Source organism: Amphiura filiformis, unplaced genomic scaffold (assembly GCF_039555335.1).
Source record: "Amphiura filiformis unplaced genomic scaffold, Afil_fr2py scaffold_37, whole genome shotgun sequence".
Classification (NCBI taxonomy): Eukaryota; Metazoa; Echinodermata; class Ophiuroidea; order Amphilepidida; family Amphiuridae; genus Amphiura; species Amphiura filiformis.
Genome location: NW_027305501.1, coordinates 54,564 through 73,404, shown reverse-complemented (window position 1 = coordinate 73,404; position 18,841 = coordinate 54,564). Strand labels below are relative to the sequence as shown.

At 35.7% G+C, this 18,841-nt stretch overlaps 1 protein-coding gene across 1 annotated transcript in view; it reads left to right on the top strand.

The window, feature by feature from the left end:
• The first annotated feature begins 15,759 nt into the window (after nucleotides 1–15,759).
• The window catches only part of LOC140144031 (uncharacterized), a 45,039-nt gene continuing 41,957 nt past the window's right edge, over nucleotides 15,760–18,841 (top strand). The window contains exon 1 of the mRNA XM_072165858.1: nucleotides 15,760–15,910. The gene's annotated coding sequence lies outside the window, so the exon portion shown is untranslated. The remainder of the gene's footprint in view (nucleotides 15,911–18,841) is intronic.

Genomic DNA, 18,841 nt, shown 5'->3' with positions numbered 1-18,841 from the left:
TCAATTGAAAATTTTGACCTTTAAATTATTGAAGATATGGATTTTTTTCCCAAAACACCAAAAAAAATTAGGTCTTTTTGGGAAAAAATCCATATCTTCAATATGAAAGGTCAAAATTTTCAATTGACCGTCGACTTTTCCTCCTGCTACATACACTTTAAGAATATATCATTAGATTTATATAATTTACTCGAGGACTGTTATATCAAAAAATTGAAAAATATCAAATTTTTATAATTTGTCATAAAATTTGTATTATATTGTGATTTAAAAAAAATGAAAATTATTTGATATCAGTAAGACATGCTTCGTATTCAGAATGCAATTCGATAGGTCTGAGGTGCTCTCATGTCCCACAAAAAATACTGTCGAAACGCAATAAGCACTTATTTTGGATCCCTTAATCTGCAAGAATTGTTTTTGTACATAAACATTTATGTAGCCAGAGATTTCCAGTGGCATAAAAATCGTGAAAAGTGAGGGGATGAGACTGGATCACGAAATACCCTTTTAAAATGTTGTAGCAACAGGTTTTTTCCCTGTGTTTTTGTATGAGCAAAGTAAGTAACTACTATCTATATACAGGGCTCAAAATAAATAATGTAATAATAATAATACAACATTTATAGAGTGCAGTATATCAAAGGAGCACGGTGGCCGAGCGGAACGGGCTCCGACTCATAATCGGAAGGTTGCGGGTTCGAGCCCCGGCGACGCCATCGTGTTGTGCCCTTGAGTAGGGCACTTTATCTCGTTTACTCCTCTCCACCCAGGTGTATATATGGGTACCGGTATTCCAGGGGTGGAATTTCGGCGGGAGTCCGAGAGTCGACTCTCGCAGAGACTCCCGTAACAGTCCTATTGCGAGAGTCCATGTGGACTCGCGCTGCAAATGATCAGCTCAGCGGACTTACGTTTAAGTTCAACACGCCTTAAAACTCAAAGCCTGCAAAATATAAAGGAAAAGTCGCCAAAGATGCAATTGATGACATATATGGAAGTGAGAGTATGATGACACATATATTAAAAACTTAACTTTGTTACTTTATTTGTTAGTTTGTTTGTTTGAATGCATTTTACGTAGGCCTACATATAATACCTTTTGGACTCCATAAGATTGTACAACGAGAATCCATTTACGGGAATCCATGGACTCTCGCAAAACTCTCTTGCGAGAATCCACTTGGACTCCTGTGGCACTTTACGAAATTCCACCCCTGGTATTCTTAAATGCTGGGAAGGTAACATACTCGCTGTGCAGGAGGTGTAGCGATCCCCTTATAGCAACATTATATGGAGGAGTCTGGCCCAATCGCCAATGAAAGAGAGATGGACACTCCGATCACTGTTTATACAGGATCGTCTCCTTTACTTTTTTTTTTACTTTGTATATCAAAGATTCCAAAGTATTTTAAAACGTAGTGCTCGGTTACATAATAAGACTAAATATCACAACATTAAGATATTCTTTCACTGAAACATTGCTAACTGAAAATGATTAAGTAATTGGAGATTTAAATGAAAACCCAATGTCATCTATTTGTCATCAAAACAAGTGATGTGTAGAAATCGGTATGATTCTATGTGTTAAAATCAGCGAAAGTCAAAAGCAATTAGCATGGAAAGTGCAACTTTTACTACATGACAAGACAATATTTTTAATCATCTCCAGTTTTCCTAAACCATTTTCAGTCAGTAATGGCTTGAATTCATGACATTAAAGCAGCATTGTAACATTTGTTGAGGAGAATGCCCTCAATGTTTTTTCAAAATTGTAATTTTAACATTATTGTAATAAATTAATAAACTGACATACCCTGCAAAAATGCTATACTTGTAACAAAATCGGACTTTTGAGTACGTCGTTTATTTATTACAATCAAATATTAGTCGAACGATGTATGCGATGTTCATAACACAGTACATTACATGGAGTGCTTGGGTAGGTCATAACACATCAAAATGACCGGCATCAGTCACGATCGACAGAGTGTCATGCATTGGCGACATTAGCACTGAAATTAAATAGCAATTTTCTTTGATTTCCCTCATGTTTTCTGGTCAAAATGAAAAGAAGACATCTCTGACAGTGAACAGTACTAACATTTTGTTGAAAAGCAATACAATTCTGTATCCTATGGAAATGTTACAATATGGCTGTAATAACATTATGTTGAATGTTTTGCGTGAAGTTTTCAAAATGTTTTCTGAAATTATTAAAATGTTTTATACCATTTATTTAACATAAGCCTCTTGTATAATAGGGGCCTAATCCAAAATCTGTCAATCAAGTACCTTATAAATTTAACTTAGTTACCGGTACCGGTAATTAATTTGTAATTAAAATTCCACCATAGTTAAAAAGTATACGCTTTGAGGTAATTGAATTCATGAATTTTGTGTTCAAAATGTGTTTTAATGTACAAAAATGGCAGTAGATAGTGGATGAAATCTAATGTTATCATCAGTAGATAGTGGATGAAGTAGTATGCTATCAGCAGTAGATAATTGATGAAGTAGTGTGCTATCAGCAGTAGATAGTGGATGAAGTAGTATGCTATCAGCAGTAGATAGTGGATGAAGTAGCATGCTGTCAGCAGTATAGTTGATGAAGTAGTGTGCTATCAGCAGTAGATAGTTGATGAAGTAGCATGCTATCAGCAGTAGAAAGTGGATGAAGTAGTGTGCTATCAGCAGTAGGTAGTGGAGGAAGTAGTATGCTGTCATCAGTAGATGGTGGATGAAGTAGTATGCTATCATCAGTAGATGGTGGATGAGGTAGTATGCTATCATCAGTAGATGGTGGATGAAGTAGTATGCTATCAGGAGTAGATGGTAGACGAAGTAGTATGCTATCAGGAGTAGATAGTGGATGAAGTAGTGTGCTATCAGCAGTAGATGGTTGATGAAGTAGTATGCTATCATCAGTAGATGGTGCATGAGGTAGTATGCTATCATCAGTAGATGGTGGATGAAGTAGCATGCTATCAGCAGTAGAAAGTGGATGAAGTAGTGTCCTTTCAGCAGTAGATAGTAGTTAAAGTAGTATGCTATCAGCTGTAGATAGTAGTTGAAGTAGTATGCTATCAGCAGTAGATAGTTGATGAAGTAATATATCATCAGTAGATGGTGGATGAAGTAGAAGAAGTAGAGGTAGAAGAATGTGTTTTAATGTACAAAAATGGCAGGTAGTGGATGAAATCTAATGTTATCATCAGTAGATAGTGGATGAAGTAGTATGCTATCAGCAGTAGATAATTGACGAAGTAGTGTGCTATCAGCAGTAGATAGTGGATGAAGTAGTATGCTATCAGCAGTAGATAATTGATGAAGTAGTGTGCTATCAGCAGTAGATAGTGGATGAAGTAGTATGCTATCAGCAGTAGATAGTGGATGAAGTAGCATGCTATCAGCAGTATAGTTGATGAAGTAGTGTGCTATCAGCAGTAGATAGTTGATGAAGTAGCATGTTATCAGCAGAAGAAAGTGGATGAAATAGTGTGCTATCAGCAGTAGGTAGTGGAGGAAGTAGTGTGCTGTCATCAGTAGATGGTGGATGAGGTAGTATGCTATCATCAGTAGATGGTGGATGAAGTAGTATGCTATCAGGAGTAGATGATGGACGAAGTAGTATGCTATCAGGAGTAGATAGTGGATGAAGTAGTGTGCTATCAGCAGTAGATGGTGGATGAATAGTATGCTATCAGCAGTAGATAGTGGATGAAGTAGCATGCTATCAGCAGTTTAGTTGATGAAGTAGTGTGCTATCAGCAGTAGATAGTTGATGAAGTAGCATGTTATCAGCAGTAGAAAGTGGATGAAGTAGTGTGCTATCAGCAGTAGGTAGTGGAGGAAGTAGTGTGCTGTCATCAGTAGATGGTGGATGAGGTAGTATGCTATCATCAGTAGATGGTGGATGAAGTAGTATGCTATCAGGAGTAGATGATGGACGAAGTAGTATGCTATCAGGAGTAGATAGTGGATGAAGTAATGTGCTATCAGCAGTAGATGGTGGATGAAGTAGTATGCTATCATCAGTAGATGGTGCATGAGGTAGTATGCTATCATCAGTAGATGATGGATGAAGTAGTATGCTATCAGGAGTAGATAGTGGACGAAGTAGTGTGTTATCATCAGTAGATAGTTGATGATCTGAAGTAGCATGCTATCAGCAGTAGAAAGTGGATGAAGTAGTGTGCTTTCAGCAGTAGATAGTAGTTAAAGTAGTATGCTATCAGCAGTAGATAGTAGTTGAAGTAGTATGCTATCAGCAGTAGATAGTTGATGAAGTAGAATGATATCATCAGTAGATGGTGGATGAAGTAGTATGCTATCAGCAGTAGATAGTGGATGAAGTAGTGTACTATCAGCAGTAGATAGTTGAAGTAGTATGCTATCAGCAGTATATAGTGGATGAAGTAGTATGCTATCAGTAGATGGTGGATGAAGTAGTATGCTATCAGCAGTAGATAGTGGATGAAATAGTGTGCTATCAGAAGTAGATAGTAGTTGCAAATAGTATGCTATCAGCAGTAGATGGTGGATGAAGTAGTATGCTATCAGCAGTAGATAGTGGATGAAGTAGTGTGCTATCAGCAGTAGATAGTAGTTGAAGTTATGTGCTATCAGCAGTAGATAGTTGATTAAGTAGTATGCTATCATCAGTAGATGGTGGATGAAGTAGTATGCTATCAGCAGTAGATAGTGAATGAAGTAGTGTGCTATCAGCAGTAGATAGTGGATGAAGTAATATGCTATCAGCAGTAGATAGTGGATGAAGTAGTATGCTATCAGCAGTAGAAAGTGGGTGAAGTAGTATGCTATCATTAGTAGATAGTGGATGAAGTAGTATGCTATCAGCAGTAGATAGTGGATGAAGTAGTGTGTTATCATCAGTAGATAGTTGATGAAGTAGTATGCTATCAGCAGTAGAAAGTGGATGAAGTAGTGTGCTTTCAGCAGTAGATAGTAGTTAAAGTAGTATGCTATCAGCAGTAGATAGTAGTTGAAGTAGTATGCTATCAGCAGTAGATAGTTGATGAAGTAGTATGATATCATCAGTAGATGGTGGATGAAGTAGTATGCTATCAGCAGTAGATAGTGGATGAAGTAGTGTGCTATCAGCAGTAGATAGTTGAAGTAGTATGCTATCAGCAGTATATAGTGGATGAAGTAGTATGCTATCAGTAGATGGTGGATGAAGTAGTATGCTATCAGCAGTAGATAGTGGATGAAATAGTGTGCTATCAGCAGTAGATAGTAGTTGCAAATAGTATGCTATCAGCAGTAGATGGTGGATGAAGTAGTGTGCTATCAGCAGTAGATAGTGGATGAAGTAGTGTGCTATCAGCAGTAGATAGTAGTTGAAGTAATGTGCTATCAGCAGTAGATAGTTGATTAAGTAGTATGCTATCATCAGTAGATGGTGGATGAAGTAGTATGCTATCAGCAGTAGATAGTGGATGAAGTAGTGTGCTATCAGCAGTAGATAGTGGATGAAGTAATATGCTATCAGCAGTAGATAGTGGATGAAGTAGTATGCTATCAGCAGTAGAAAGTGGGTGAAGTAGTATGCTATCATTAGTAGATAGTGGATGAAGTAGTATGCTATCAGCAGTAGATAGTGGATGAAGTAGCATGCTATCAGCAGTATAGTTGATGAAGTAGTGTGCTATCGCTCATGTCCAATTTCCTCGAAATTTATGAAAAAATCAGGATTTTTGACCAAAAATGAGCATTTTTTTTTACATTTTTTTCAGAAAAAATAAAAATCGATTTTTGTGAGCAAGGATGTGTGCTTGATTAAGTAGTATGCTATCAGGAGTAGATAGTGGACAAAGTAGTGTGTGTTATCATCAGTCGATAGTTGATGAAGTAGCATGCTATCAGCAGTAGAAAGTGGATGAAGTAGTGTCCTTTCAGCAGTAGATAGTAGTTAAAGTAGTATGCTATCAGCAGTAGATAGTAGTTGAAGTAGTATGCTATCAGCAGTAGATAGTTGATGAAGTAGTATGATATCATCAGTAGATGGTGGATGAAGTAGAAGAAGTAGAGGTAGAAGAATGTGTTTGGCAGTAGGTAGTGGATGAAATCTAATGCTATCATCAGTAGATAGTGGATGAAGTAGTGTGCTATCAGCAGTAGATAGTAGTTGAAGTTATGTGCTATCAGCAGTAGATAGTTGATTAAGTAGTATGCTATCATCAGTAGATGGTGGATGAAGTAGTATGCTATCAGCAGTAGATAGTGAATGAAGTAGTGTGCTATCAGCAGTAGATAGTGGATGAAGTAATATGCTATCAGCAGTAGATAGTGGATGAAGTAGTATGCTATCAGCAGTAGAAAGTGGGTGAAGTAGTATGCTATCATTAGTAGATAGTGGATGAAGTAGTATGCTATCAGCAGTAGATAGTGGATGAAGTAGTGTGTTATCATCAGTAGATAGTTGATGAAGTAGTATGCTATCAGCAGTAGAAAGTGGATGAAGTAGTGTGCTTTCAGCAGTAGATAGTAGTTAAAGTAGTATGCTATCAGCAGTAGATAGTAGTTGAAGTAGTATGCTATCAGCAGTAGATAGTTGATGAAGTAGTATGATATCATCAGTAGATGGTGGATGAAGTAGTATGCTATCAGCAGTAGATAGTGGATGAAGTAGTGTGCTATCAGCAGTAGATAGTTGAAGTAGTATGCTATCAGCAGTATATAGTGGATGAAGTAGTATGCTATCAGTAGATGGTGGATGAAGTAGTATGCTATCAGCAGTAGATAGTGGATGAAATAGTGTGCTATCAGCAGTAGATAGTAGTTGCAAATAGTATGCTATCAGCAGTTGATGGTGGATGAAGTAGTGTGCTATCAGCAGTAGATAGTGGATGAAGTAGTGTGCTATCAGCAGTAGATAGTAGTTGAAGTAATGTGCTATCAGCAGTAGATAGTTGATTAAGTAGTATGCTATCATCAGTAGATGGTGGATGAAGTAGTATGCTATCAGCAGTAGATAGTGGATGAAGTAGTGTGCTATCAGCAGTAGATAGTGGATGAAGTAATATGCTATCAGCAGTAGATAGTGGATGAAGTAGTATGCTATCAGCAGTAGAAAGTGGGTGAAGTAGTATGCTATCATTAGTAGATAGTGGATGAAGTAGTATGCTATCAGCAGTAGATAGTGGATGAAGTAGCATGCTATCAGCAGTATAGTTGATGAAGTAGTGTGCTATCGCTCATGTCCAATTTCCTCGAAATTTCTGAAAAAATCAGGATTTTTGACCAAAAATGAGCATTTTTTTACATTTTTTTCAGAAAAAATAAAAATCGATTTTTGTGAGCAAGGATGTGTGCTTGATTAAGTAGTATGCTATCAGGAGTAGATAGTGGACAAAGTAGTGTGTGTTATCATCAGTCGATAGTTGATGAAGTAGCATGCTATCAGCAGTAGAAAGTGGATGAAGTAGTGTCCTTTCAGCAGTAGATAGTAGTTAAAGTAGTATGCTATCAGCAGTAGATAGTAGTTGAAGTAGTATGCTATCAGCAGTAGATAGTTGATGAAGTAGTATGATATCATCAGTAGATGGTGGATGAAGTAGAAGAAGTAGAGGTAGAAGAATGTGTTTGGCAGTAGGTAGTGGATGAAATCTAATGCTATCATCAGTAGATAGTGGATGAAGTAGTATGCTATCAGCAGTAGATAATTGATGAAGTAGTGTGCTATCAGCAGTAGATAGTGGATGAAGTAGTGTGCTATCAGCAGTAGATAGTTGATGAGGTAGCATGCTATCAGCAGTAGAAAGTGGATGAAGTAGTGTGCTATCAGCAGTAGGTAGTGGAGGAAGTAGTATACTGTCATCAGTAGATGGTGGATGAAGTAGTATGCTATCAGGAGTAGATGGTGGACGAAGTAGTATGCTATCAGGAGTAGATCGTGGATGAAGTAGTGTGCTATCAGCAGTAGATGGTGGATGAAGTAGTGTGCTATCATCAGTATATAGTGGATGAAGTAGTGTGCTATCAGCAGTAGATGGTGGATTAAGTAGTATGCTATCATCAGTAGATGGTGGATGAGGTAGTATGCTATCATCAGTAGATGGTGGATGAAGTAGTGTGCTATCAGCAGTAGATAGTGGATGAAGTAGTGTACTATCAGCAGTATATAGTGGATGAAGTAGTGTGCTATCAGCAGTAGATGGTGGATGAAGTAGTATGCTATCATCAGTAGATGGTGGATGAGGTAGTATGCTATCATCGGTAGATGGTGGATGAAGTAGTATGCTATCAGGAGTAGATGGTGGACGAAGTAGTATGCTATCAGGAGTAGAAAGTGGATGAAGTAGTGTGCTATCAGCAGTAGATGGTGGATGAAGTAGTATGCTTTCATCAGTAGATGGTGCATGAGGTAGTATGCTATCATCAGTAGATGGTGGATGAAGTAGTATGCTATCAGGAGTAGATAGTGGACGAAGTAGTGTGTTATCATCAGTAGATAGTTGATGAAGTAGCATGCTATCAGCAGTAGAAAGTGGATGAAGTAATGTGCTTTCAGCAGTAGATAGTAGTTAAAGTAGTATGCTATCAGCAGTAGATAGTAGTTTAAGTAGTATGCTATCAGCAGTAGATAGTTGATGAAGTAGTATGATATCATCAGTAGATGGTGGATGAAGTAGTGTGCTATCAGCAGTAGATAGTTGAAGTAGTATGCTATCAGCAGTATATAGTGGATGAAGTAGTATGCTATCAGTAGATGGTGGATGAAGTAGTATGCTATCAGCAGTAGATAGTGGATGAAATAGTGTGCTATCAGCAGTAGATAGTAGTTGCAAGTAGTATGGTATCAGCAGTAGATGGTGGATGAAGTAGTATGCTATCAGCAGTAGATAGTGGATGAAGTAATGTGCTATCAGCAGTAGATAGTAGTTGAAGTAATGTGCTATCAGCAGTAGATAGTTGATTAAGTAGTATGCTATCATCAGTAGATGGTGGATGAAGTAGTATGCTATCATCAGTAGATGGTGCATGAGGTAGTATGCTATCATCAGTAGATGGTGGATGAAGTAGTATGCTATCAGGAGTAGATAGTGGACGAAGTAGTGTGTTATCATCAGTAGATAGTTGATGAAGTAGCATGCTATCAGCAGTAGAAAGTGGATGAAGTATTGTGCTTTCAGCAGTAGATAGTAGTTAAAGTAGTATGCTATCAGCAGTAGATAGTAGTTGAAGTAGTATGCTATCAGCAGTAGATAGTTGATGAAGTAGTATGATATCATCAGTAGATGGTGGATGAAGTAGTGTGCTATCAGCAGTAGATAGTTGAAGTAGTATGCTATCAGCAGTAGATGGTGGATGAAGTAGTATGCTATCATCAGTAGATGGTGCATGAGGTAGTATGCTATCATCAGTAGATGGTGGATGAAGTAGTATGCTATCAGGAGTAGATAGTGGACGAAGTAGTGTGTTATCATCAGTAGATAGTTGATGAAGTAGTATGCTATCAGCAGTAGATAGTGGATGAAGTAGTGTGCTATCAGCAGTAGATAGTAGTTGAAGTAATGTGCTATCAGCAGTAGATAGTTGATTAAGTAGTATGCTATCATCAGCAGTAGATAGTTGAAGTAGTATGCTATCAGCAGTATATAGTGGATGAAGTAGTATGCTATCAGTAGATGGTGGATGAAGTAGTATGCTATCAGCAGTAGATAGTGGATGAAATAGTGTGCTATCAGCAGTAGATAGTAGTTGCAAGTAGTATGGTATCAGCAGTAGATGGTGGATGAAGTAGTATGCTATCAGCAGTAGATAGTGGATGAAGTAGTGTGCTATCAGCAGTAGATAGTAGTTGAAGTAATGTGCTATCAGCAGTAGATAGTTGATTAAGTAGCATGCTATCATCAGTAGATGGTGGATGAAGTAGTAATGCTATCAGCAGTAGATAGTGGATGAAGTAGTGTGCTATCAGCAGTAGATAGTGGATGAAGTAATATGCTATCAGCAGTAGATAGTGGATGAAGTAGTATGCTATCAGCAGTAGATAGTGGGTGAAGTAGTATGCTATCATCAGTAGATAGTGGATGAAGTAGTATGCTATCAGCAGTAGATAGTGGATGAAGTAGTATGCTATCAGCAGTAGATAGTGGGTGAAGTAGTATGCTATCATCAGTAGATAGTGGATGAAGTAGTATGCTATCAGCAGTAGATAGTGGATGAAGTAGTGTGCTATCAGCAGTAGATAGTGGATGAAGTAGTATGCTATCAGCAGTAAATAGTGGGTGAAGTAGTATGCTATCATCAGTAGATAGTGGATGAAGTAGTATGCTATCCGCAGTAGGTAATGGATGAAGTAGTATGCTATCAGCAGTAGATAGTTGATGAAGTAGTGTGCTATCATCAGTAGATAGTTGATGAAGTAGTGTGCTATCAGCAGTAGATAGTTGATGAAGTAGCATGCTATCAGCAGTAGAAAGTGGATGAAGTAATATGCTATCAGCAGTAGATAGTGGATGAAGTAGTATGATATCAGCAGTAGATAGTGGGTGAAGTAGTATGCTATCAGCAGTAGATAGTGGATGAAGTAGTATGATATCAGCAGTAGATAGTTGATGAAGTAGTGTGTTATCAGCAGTAGATAGTTGATGAAGTAGTGTGCTATCAGCAGTAGATAGTTGATGAAGTAGTGTGCTATCAGCAGTAGATAGTGGGTGAAGTAGTATGCTATCAGCAGTAGATAGGATGAAGTAGTATGCTATCCGCAGTAGATAGTGGATGAAGTAGTATGCTATCAACAGTAGATAGTTGATGAAGTAGTGTGCTATCAGCAGTAGATAGTAGTTGAAGTAATGTGCTACACTGTTAGAATAAAAAATGTAAAAAAACAGCGTTTATCGCTGGCAGCTGGGATTCAGAATATGTCCCGCTGTTAAATCACGATGGGGTGTAAACATACAAAAATACCGAATAACTGTTAATTTACAGTAAAACCCTGTGAAAAATAAAACTACTGAAAAACTGTATTTTCACAGGCGGCTAATAAAACCGTAAAAAAACAGCGTTTATCGCTGGCAGCTGGGATTCACAATACGACTCGCTGTTAAATCACGATGGGGTGTAAATTATATAAAAATACTGAAAAACTGTTAATTTACAGTAAAACTGTGAAAAATAAAACTACTGAACAACAGTATTTTTACAGGCGGCTAATAAAACTGTAAAAAAAAAACGTCCCGAACTGTTAAATAACAGTTGGCTATAAAATACAATTACCGCAGCATTTACTGTTAATTTACAGTAAAACCTTGTTGAAAAAAAACAAAGCAGTAAGAAAACAGTTTTTGGGACTGTTAAATAATGGTGTTTGGGACTGTTAAATAACAGTACGAGTTGTTTTTGAGACTGTTAAATAACGGTGTTTGGGACTGTTAAATAACGGTAGGCATTTTTGAGACTGTTAAATAACGGTGTTTGGGACTGTTAAATACCGGTAGGCGTTTTTGGGACTGTTAAATAACGGTATTTGGGACTGTTAAATACTTGTCACTTACCTTAGGGTACCTACCGGGAATCGAACCGGGGACCTCTATGTCATTAGTCTGATGCTCTACCGACTGAGCTAACGGGGTTTCTATATTTGATGAAGTATTTTAAGTTAATATAAGCAATATTTTTATAACTAAACCTGCTAAAGTGCATCTTTTGAGGGATATTGATCAAATTTACCGTAAATATTGATAACATTATTTTGCTATAAATATTAATTCTATTTATTACATTTATTAGGGTTATATTATTATTATTTTTAGGGTTACTAAGCAATGTTATTATTATTATTATTATTATTATTATTATTATTATTATTATTATTATTATTATTGTTATCATTTAATAGGCCTATTAGTATTGTTTTTATTATTTTTTATTATTATTATTATTTTTTTAATTTATAATAATTATTATTACTATTATTAGTTTATCTACTGGGGCTATTATAGTCTTTATTTGATGTCACATTTAAATACACCTATTAAATAGAAAATATAAACTTGGCCATTCCTATGACTTCGACAACAGTATACTGTTTACCAATGTTGGTCTGATGTCGGCATTCCGACCGCCATATTAAGGTTGGTCCAACCTAACATGAAAATCTTCGTCAAGTTACAAACAGAAGCACTTATTATTACGAGAAATATACTACGGTCAACGCAAAATCACAATCTATTCTCAAATACGATGGTATTTTACCGACAGAATTTTATTTTACTTTATTTTACATTTAAATTGTAATTATACCGCATATATCACTGCAAAAAAACCTTTCGGTTTGTTTAATTAATCCTGTCGGCTGTTGTTTGACACCAAACTTACTATAAAGTTACGATTTCACTAATAGTAAAATTACATGCATTTTTAACAGTTACGGTATTCTTCGTAAAATTACCGCCCAAAAATAGTATAAATAGTATCTTCTTTATCGTAACATGAAAATTTCTGTAAAATTACAAACAGAAGCACTTATTATTACGAAAGATATACTACGGTCAACGTAAAATCACGATCTATTCTCAAATACGATGGTCATTTTACCAACATATTTTTTTACTTTGTTTTACATTTAATTATAATTATACCGCATACCGATATATCACTGCAAAAAAAACCAAAAAACGTTCGGTTTGTTTAATTAATCCTGTCGGCTGTTGTTTGACACCAAACCTACTATAAAGTCACGATTTCACTTAGTAAAATTACATGCATTTTTAACAGTTACGGTATTCTTCGTAAAATTACCGCCCAAAAATAGTATAAATAGTAACTTCTTTATCGTAACATGAAAATTTCTCTAAAATTACAAACAGAAGCACTTATTATTACGAGAGATATACTACGGTCAACGTAAAATCACGATCTATTTCAAAAACGATGTTATTTTTACCGACATATTTTTTTTAATTTCTTTTACATTTAAATTGTAATTATACCGCGTATATCACTGCAAAAAAAAACACGTTCGGTTTGTTTAATTAATCCTGTCGGCTGTTGTTTGACACCAAACTTACTATAAAGTTACGATTTCACTTAGTAAAATTACATGCATTTTTAACAGTTACGATATTCTTCGTAAAATTACCGCCCAAAAGTATAAATAGTATCTTCTTTATCGTAACATGAAAATTACTATAAAATTACAAACAGAAGCACTTATTATTACGAGAGATATACTACGGTCAACGTAAAATCACGATCTATTTCAAAAACGATGTTATTTTTACCGACATATTTTTTTTTAATTTCTTTTACATTTAAATTGTAATTATACCGCGTATATCACTGCAAAAAAAAACACGTTCGGTTTGTTTAATTAATCCTGTCGGCTGTTGTTTGACACCAAACTTACTATAAAGTTACCATTATTTCACAATAGTAAAATTACATGCATTTTTAACAGTTACGGTATTCTTCGTAGAATTACCGCCCAAAAATAGTATAAATAGTTTATCGTAACATGAAGATTTCTGTAAAATTACAAACAGAAGCACTTATTATTACGAAAGATATACTACGGTCAACGTAAAATCACGATCTATTCTCAAATACGATGGTCATTTTACCAACATATTTTTTTACTTTGTTTTACATTTAAATTATAATTATACCGCATACCGGTATATCACTGCAAAAAAACCAAAAAAAGTTCGGTTTGTTTAATTAATCCTGTCGGCTGTTGTTTGACACCAAACTTACTATAAAGTCACGATTTCACTTAGTAAAATTACATGCATTTTTAACAGTTACGGTATTCTTCGTAAAATTACCGCCCAAAAATAGTATAAATAGTAACTTCTTTATCGTAACATGAAAATTACTATAAAATTACAAACAGAAGCACTTATTATTACGAGAGATATACTACGGTCAACGTAAAATCACGATCTATTTCAAAAACGATGTTATTTTTACCGACATATTTTTTTTAATTTCTTTTACATTTAAATTGTAATTATACCGCGTATATCACTGCAAAAAAACAAAAACGTTCGGTTTGTTTAATTAATCCTGTCGGCTGTTGTTTGACACCAAACTTACTATAAAGTTACGATTTCACTTAGTAAAATTACATGCATTTTTAACAGTTACGATATTCTTCGTAAAATTACCGCCCAAAAGTATAAATAGTATCTTCTTTATCCTAACATGAAAATCTCTGTAAAATTACTAATAGAAGCACTTATTATTACGAGAGATATACTACGGTCAACGTAAAATCACGATCTATTCTCAAAATACGATGGTATTTTTACCGACATATTTTTTTTTACTTTGTTTTACATTTAAATTGTAATTATACCGCATATATTACTGCAAAAAAACGTTCGGTTTGTTTAATTAATCCTGTCGGCTGTTTTTTGACACCAAACTTACTGTAAAGTTACGATTTCACTTAGTAATATTACATGCATTTTTAACAGTGTATCAGCAGTAGATAGTTGATTAAGTAGTATGCTATCATCAGTAGATGGTGGATGAAGTAGTATGCTATCAGCAGTAGATAGTGGATGAAGTAGTGTGCTATCAGCAGTAGATAGTGGATGAAGTAATATACTATCAGCAGTAGATAGTGGATGAAGTAGTATGCTATCAGCAGTAGATAGTGGATGAAGTAGTGTGCTATCAGCAGTAGATAGTTGATGAAGTAGTGTGCTATCAGCAGTATAGATAGTTGATGAAGTAGTATGCTATCAGCAGTAGATAGCTGATGAAGTAGTAGGTCAATTATTTGTTGGTGATATTTGGTGAGGGTGATGGGTGTGAGTGGGTGCGAATGTGTCTTGTAGTTATGTAAATGTGAGTGACAGCATGAGCGGAAAGGAAGGTTATTTGCTTTTGAAGCGTATTTGTTTACAAATATTGTCAAATTATATTTATATGCCATTTATTTTGTCAGTGGGAGATGGCAAACGATTTCAGGAATTCAATGTTATCAGCCACAGTTTGTGATATCAAAATGGGGGAAGAGTGGTTAAGTATTATCAGTGGCGTCGATTTGAAAATGTAGAAAATCCCATAGGAAAATTGCCGAAAAATGGCTTGTGTCCCCCCACCCCCCATCAGACCCGGTGCCGCCCCCCCAGTTGACGACACACGCTATGCCACTGAGTATCATATTAAATAGTAGGCCTAGATAAAATGCTGAAAAATAATTCAGAAACTGTTTTGATCTATTTTTATTCATACAAATATATATAGGCCTGGCCTACACCACTTATTTAGGGGAGGTCAAAATAGTTTAACACTCTAAACCCTAACCATGATATCATTTTGAAATTATTTTGGCGCGATGACATAAATGTAACTGATTGATTGGTCGATCGATCGATTGATTGATTGATCATCTGAGGCGATGTCTTGGATCATGACATTTCCCCGTCTGCATAATTATATTTATATACATAATTTTATCTATTTTAGATCAGGGCCAGGAATTTATGTCATCAGGTCATTATATAAGATATACATATATCACGGAGCCAAGCTTTGGACTTTGAAACACTTGTGTTAATCAGGTAGTGTGTTAACAAATTTTGTTTTGATGTATAGTAGACCTAACAATGAATTGAATTTGATTTAATTTTTATTTTATGCCATTTTTACACGTGTGCTAGAGTGTTGATGCTCCTGGTTCATTTTGACTCTTATTTTTTTACTACGTTTTATATTAACATTAACCTTTAACGCTTGAGGTAGCATATTACAATGTATGTTTGTTTTCAGTGCATTTGACCCCCAGGCTTACATGTATCATTTCATCGATATACATTGTGTGCATGTACGACATCCAGTGTAAATAGCAGGTGGTGGTGTACTGGTATATGTGGAAAAATGTGCAATGCTGCATAATAATGTAATGTGATTTCAACGATAGGAAATTGTAAGTATAATTTTGAAATTCTTCATTAGGAATATGCCTATTGTTTTGAAGAAACGCATAATTACCGTATTTTGAAATAAAAATAATAATGGACGAAATGCAGAAACCAGGCCCTGGCAGAAATATTAGAATTATCACGGAGTTTCATGATTTAACAAAATGGCGGCGAAGAAGAATTACATATCATGCAATAGGCCTATACTACGCCTATGGTTTAGGTTGCATATGAATTGGACACACGCTTGGGTCCATGGAAATCCTGGGTCCATGGAAAATCCATAACAAACCCGGGGTGTACATGATCGCCTAAATAAATCCAGAAATTAGCATTGACTGGGCAATGGCGGCGCCTGAATTTTTTTTCGTGGGGGGATCAGCACATTTGCGCCAAAAGGGGAAATGTTCGTAATTTTTGGGTTTTACTGAAGGAAAGAGCTCTTCTTCGGAAAATTCAGGGGTCTTTTGGAGGTGCGCGGACGGTCCAAAACAGGGTTCTTTCCAGGTTACCATACTCGTTCATATTCATCATTGTAAGCACCCATTCGTTACACCCATGCACCGGGCCCTCCGTCCAGACCTATGCGAATTTTTGTTGCATCAGCCCCCCCCCCTAACAAGTGTTTGTGAACGGTCCCTAAGTTGACCAAATCAGAAAAGTTGAGACGGGTGGGGGGAGGTACTCAGTAGGCCTACATATTACCATACGTGGACGTACCGCAAACATGGGTAGCATATTCGGCATGATATCAATGAGCCCTTCCTATAGGCCAATTTTGGTATATGGGTCCTTTTTTGCCTCACTACCCAAAATGTTGCAAGTTCCCCAAAATTCTGGGGGAAATTTGCAAAAATTAAGACAATTTGTGTTAAATTTGGCCAAAGCAGAATTTTGGTATATCGATGGGTCCAAATTTCTTGAAAAATTTGGTATATTGATGGGTCCCCTTTTAAATTCTCAGAGGCACACCCCTATCAAAACCAAACTTGAGTAAGACATCGTGTTACCTCAAACCCCAACAAATATTGTGGTATTGGGACTATTATTATTATTATTGAGGGTTTTTTTGACTTGTTATAGAAGGCCGACATAAGATAAGATAAGTAACGGCAAATATATGGGCACTATTAATTTGGGTGTGTTTATTTATTTCATTTAAGGTTGTGCTAACCAGTCAAAAAAGTCATTTCAAATCTAATCTAATGTATCAAAATAAGTCAAGGTCAATTATAGGCCTCAATAGTAGCGGAAACGTCCTATAGATTGTGCAATCATAGGCCTATCTTTATTTGAATTTTTATATAAAAACGAATATTTTGACATCTCTTTGTCAAAATCTGAGCATTTTTATATTTTTTACCCCATAGAGACAAAAATTTGACTTTTTACCTTTTTGGAAATAAATCAACATTTGTACATTTTCTGAATCCTTATGACTATAAAAGAGAAATGCATTGTTATGCTTTTAAAAGTTTGAAATTTGACCCTGTGCAAACTTTAATGACCTTTTTGTCACTTTTATTTCAAATTTTTATTTTCAATTAGCATAATTAACGTATAGGCCTACTTGAGACATTTTGGTAGATTTGATCACCACTTTAAAAGGGCATTTCGTGATCCACAGCCTCATCCCCCCACTTTTCTCAAAAAAGTTCAGATTTTTATACCATTGGATACCTCTGGCTACATAATGTTTACGTACCAAATATTTCTTGCAGATTAATTCGTTTAGCAAACATATCGCCAAATTTGAATTTCGTTCTGGTATATACTAATGTTAATTCAATGCATTGAAATCGAATTGAATTGAAATGAATTTTGGGCGATTTTCATTTCAATGCATTGGAATTGAATTGGAATCGAAATGAGTGGGCTTGGGCATGAATTGAATTGGATTGGAATTGAAATCATCGTGAGCAATGAAGAATTGAATTGGATTGGAATTGAAATCATGTTGAGTGATGAAGAATGAAGTGGAATTGAAATGAAATTCAGCTTTGATTTCAATTCAGCATTTCAATTCACAAGCAGATGTCTGTGATTCCAGATCATTCCACCTGCAAAAAGTGCCCCTCCCCTGTTCTGAATTCTGATACACAAATATTTTCTAATATGATGCAAATTGATTCTTAGCATTTCCAATGTTTTAAATTGCTTGATATGATCGATAATGTAAGTATGAGATCCCCCTAAACTTGCCAAAGATCTCAAACTTTTGGCACTAATCATAAAGCCCCTATTTTTCTCAAGCTCCTAATTTTTATGCTCAACAGTCATTGTACATTTGAACAAATTGTGAGAAAACCATTAAAGCAAAATGCTTTATATATCTTTGACAGCTTTTTTCACACTTTTTCAAAAGTACAAGGATTTTGGGTGTAAAATCTTAGGAGCAGGAGGCAAGTAGGGGCTATCTAATATTATCAAAACCTTGATTTTTGACATCTTTGAGATCAGTGTGGGGATTGGGTCCCATTATCGATCGTACCACAAACCACACACCTTAAGTTAATAATAAAAAAATAATGTGCACGGTGGACAAGAAGTTAAGACAAATATTAGGAAGTCAGCCTAAGAAGTTCCAAAGATTCATAAAATAGGACCCAGAGGTCAAGGATCACTCGCATTGTTTGAATGTGAAAAGTGAGTTAACATATATAACAATAAAGTATCTTCTATTGAAATGATTTTGTAACAAGTAGTTTACTTGATTTTGACTTTGTGTTGCCACAGATCCTGGAAAAAAATTCTTTCCAGGATCTGTGGTGTTGCTGCCTCAAGTGTTATAACATTGGTAGTAAAATTTAAAACATGCACTGCAAAAACAGTGTCTAGATATTAATCACCATTCTAGACACCATCTTGTCCTCGATTTGTAAACATGTCTAAATGCTAAACATGTTTAGCAATTTGATGCCTTGTGTTTAGATATT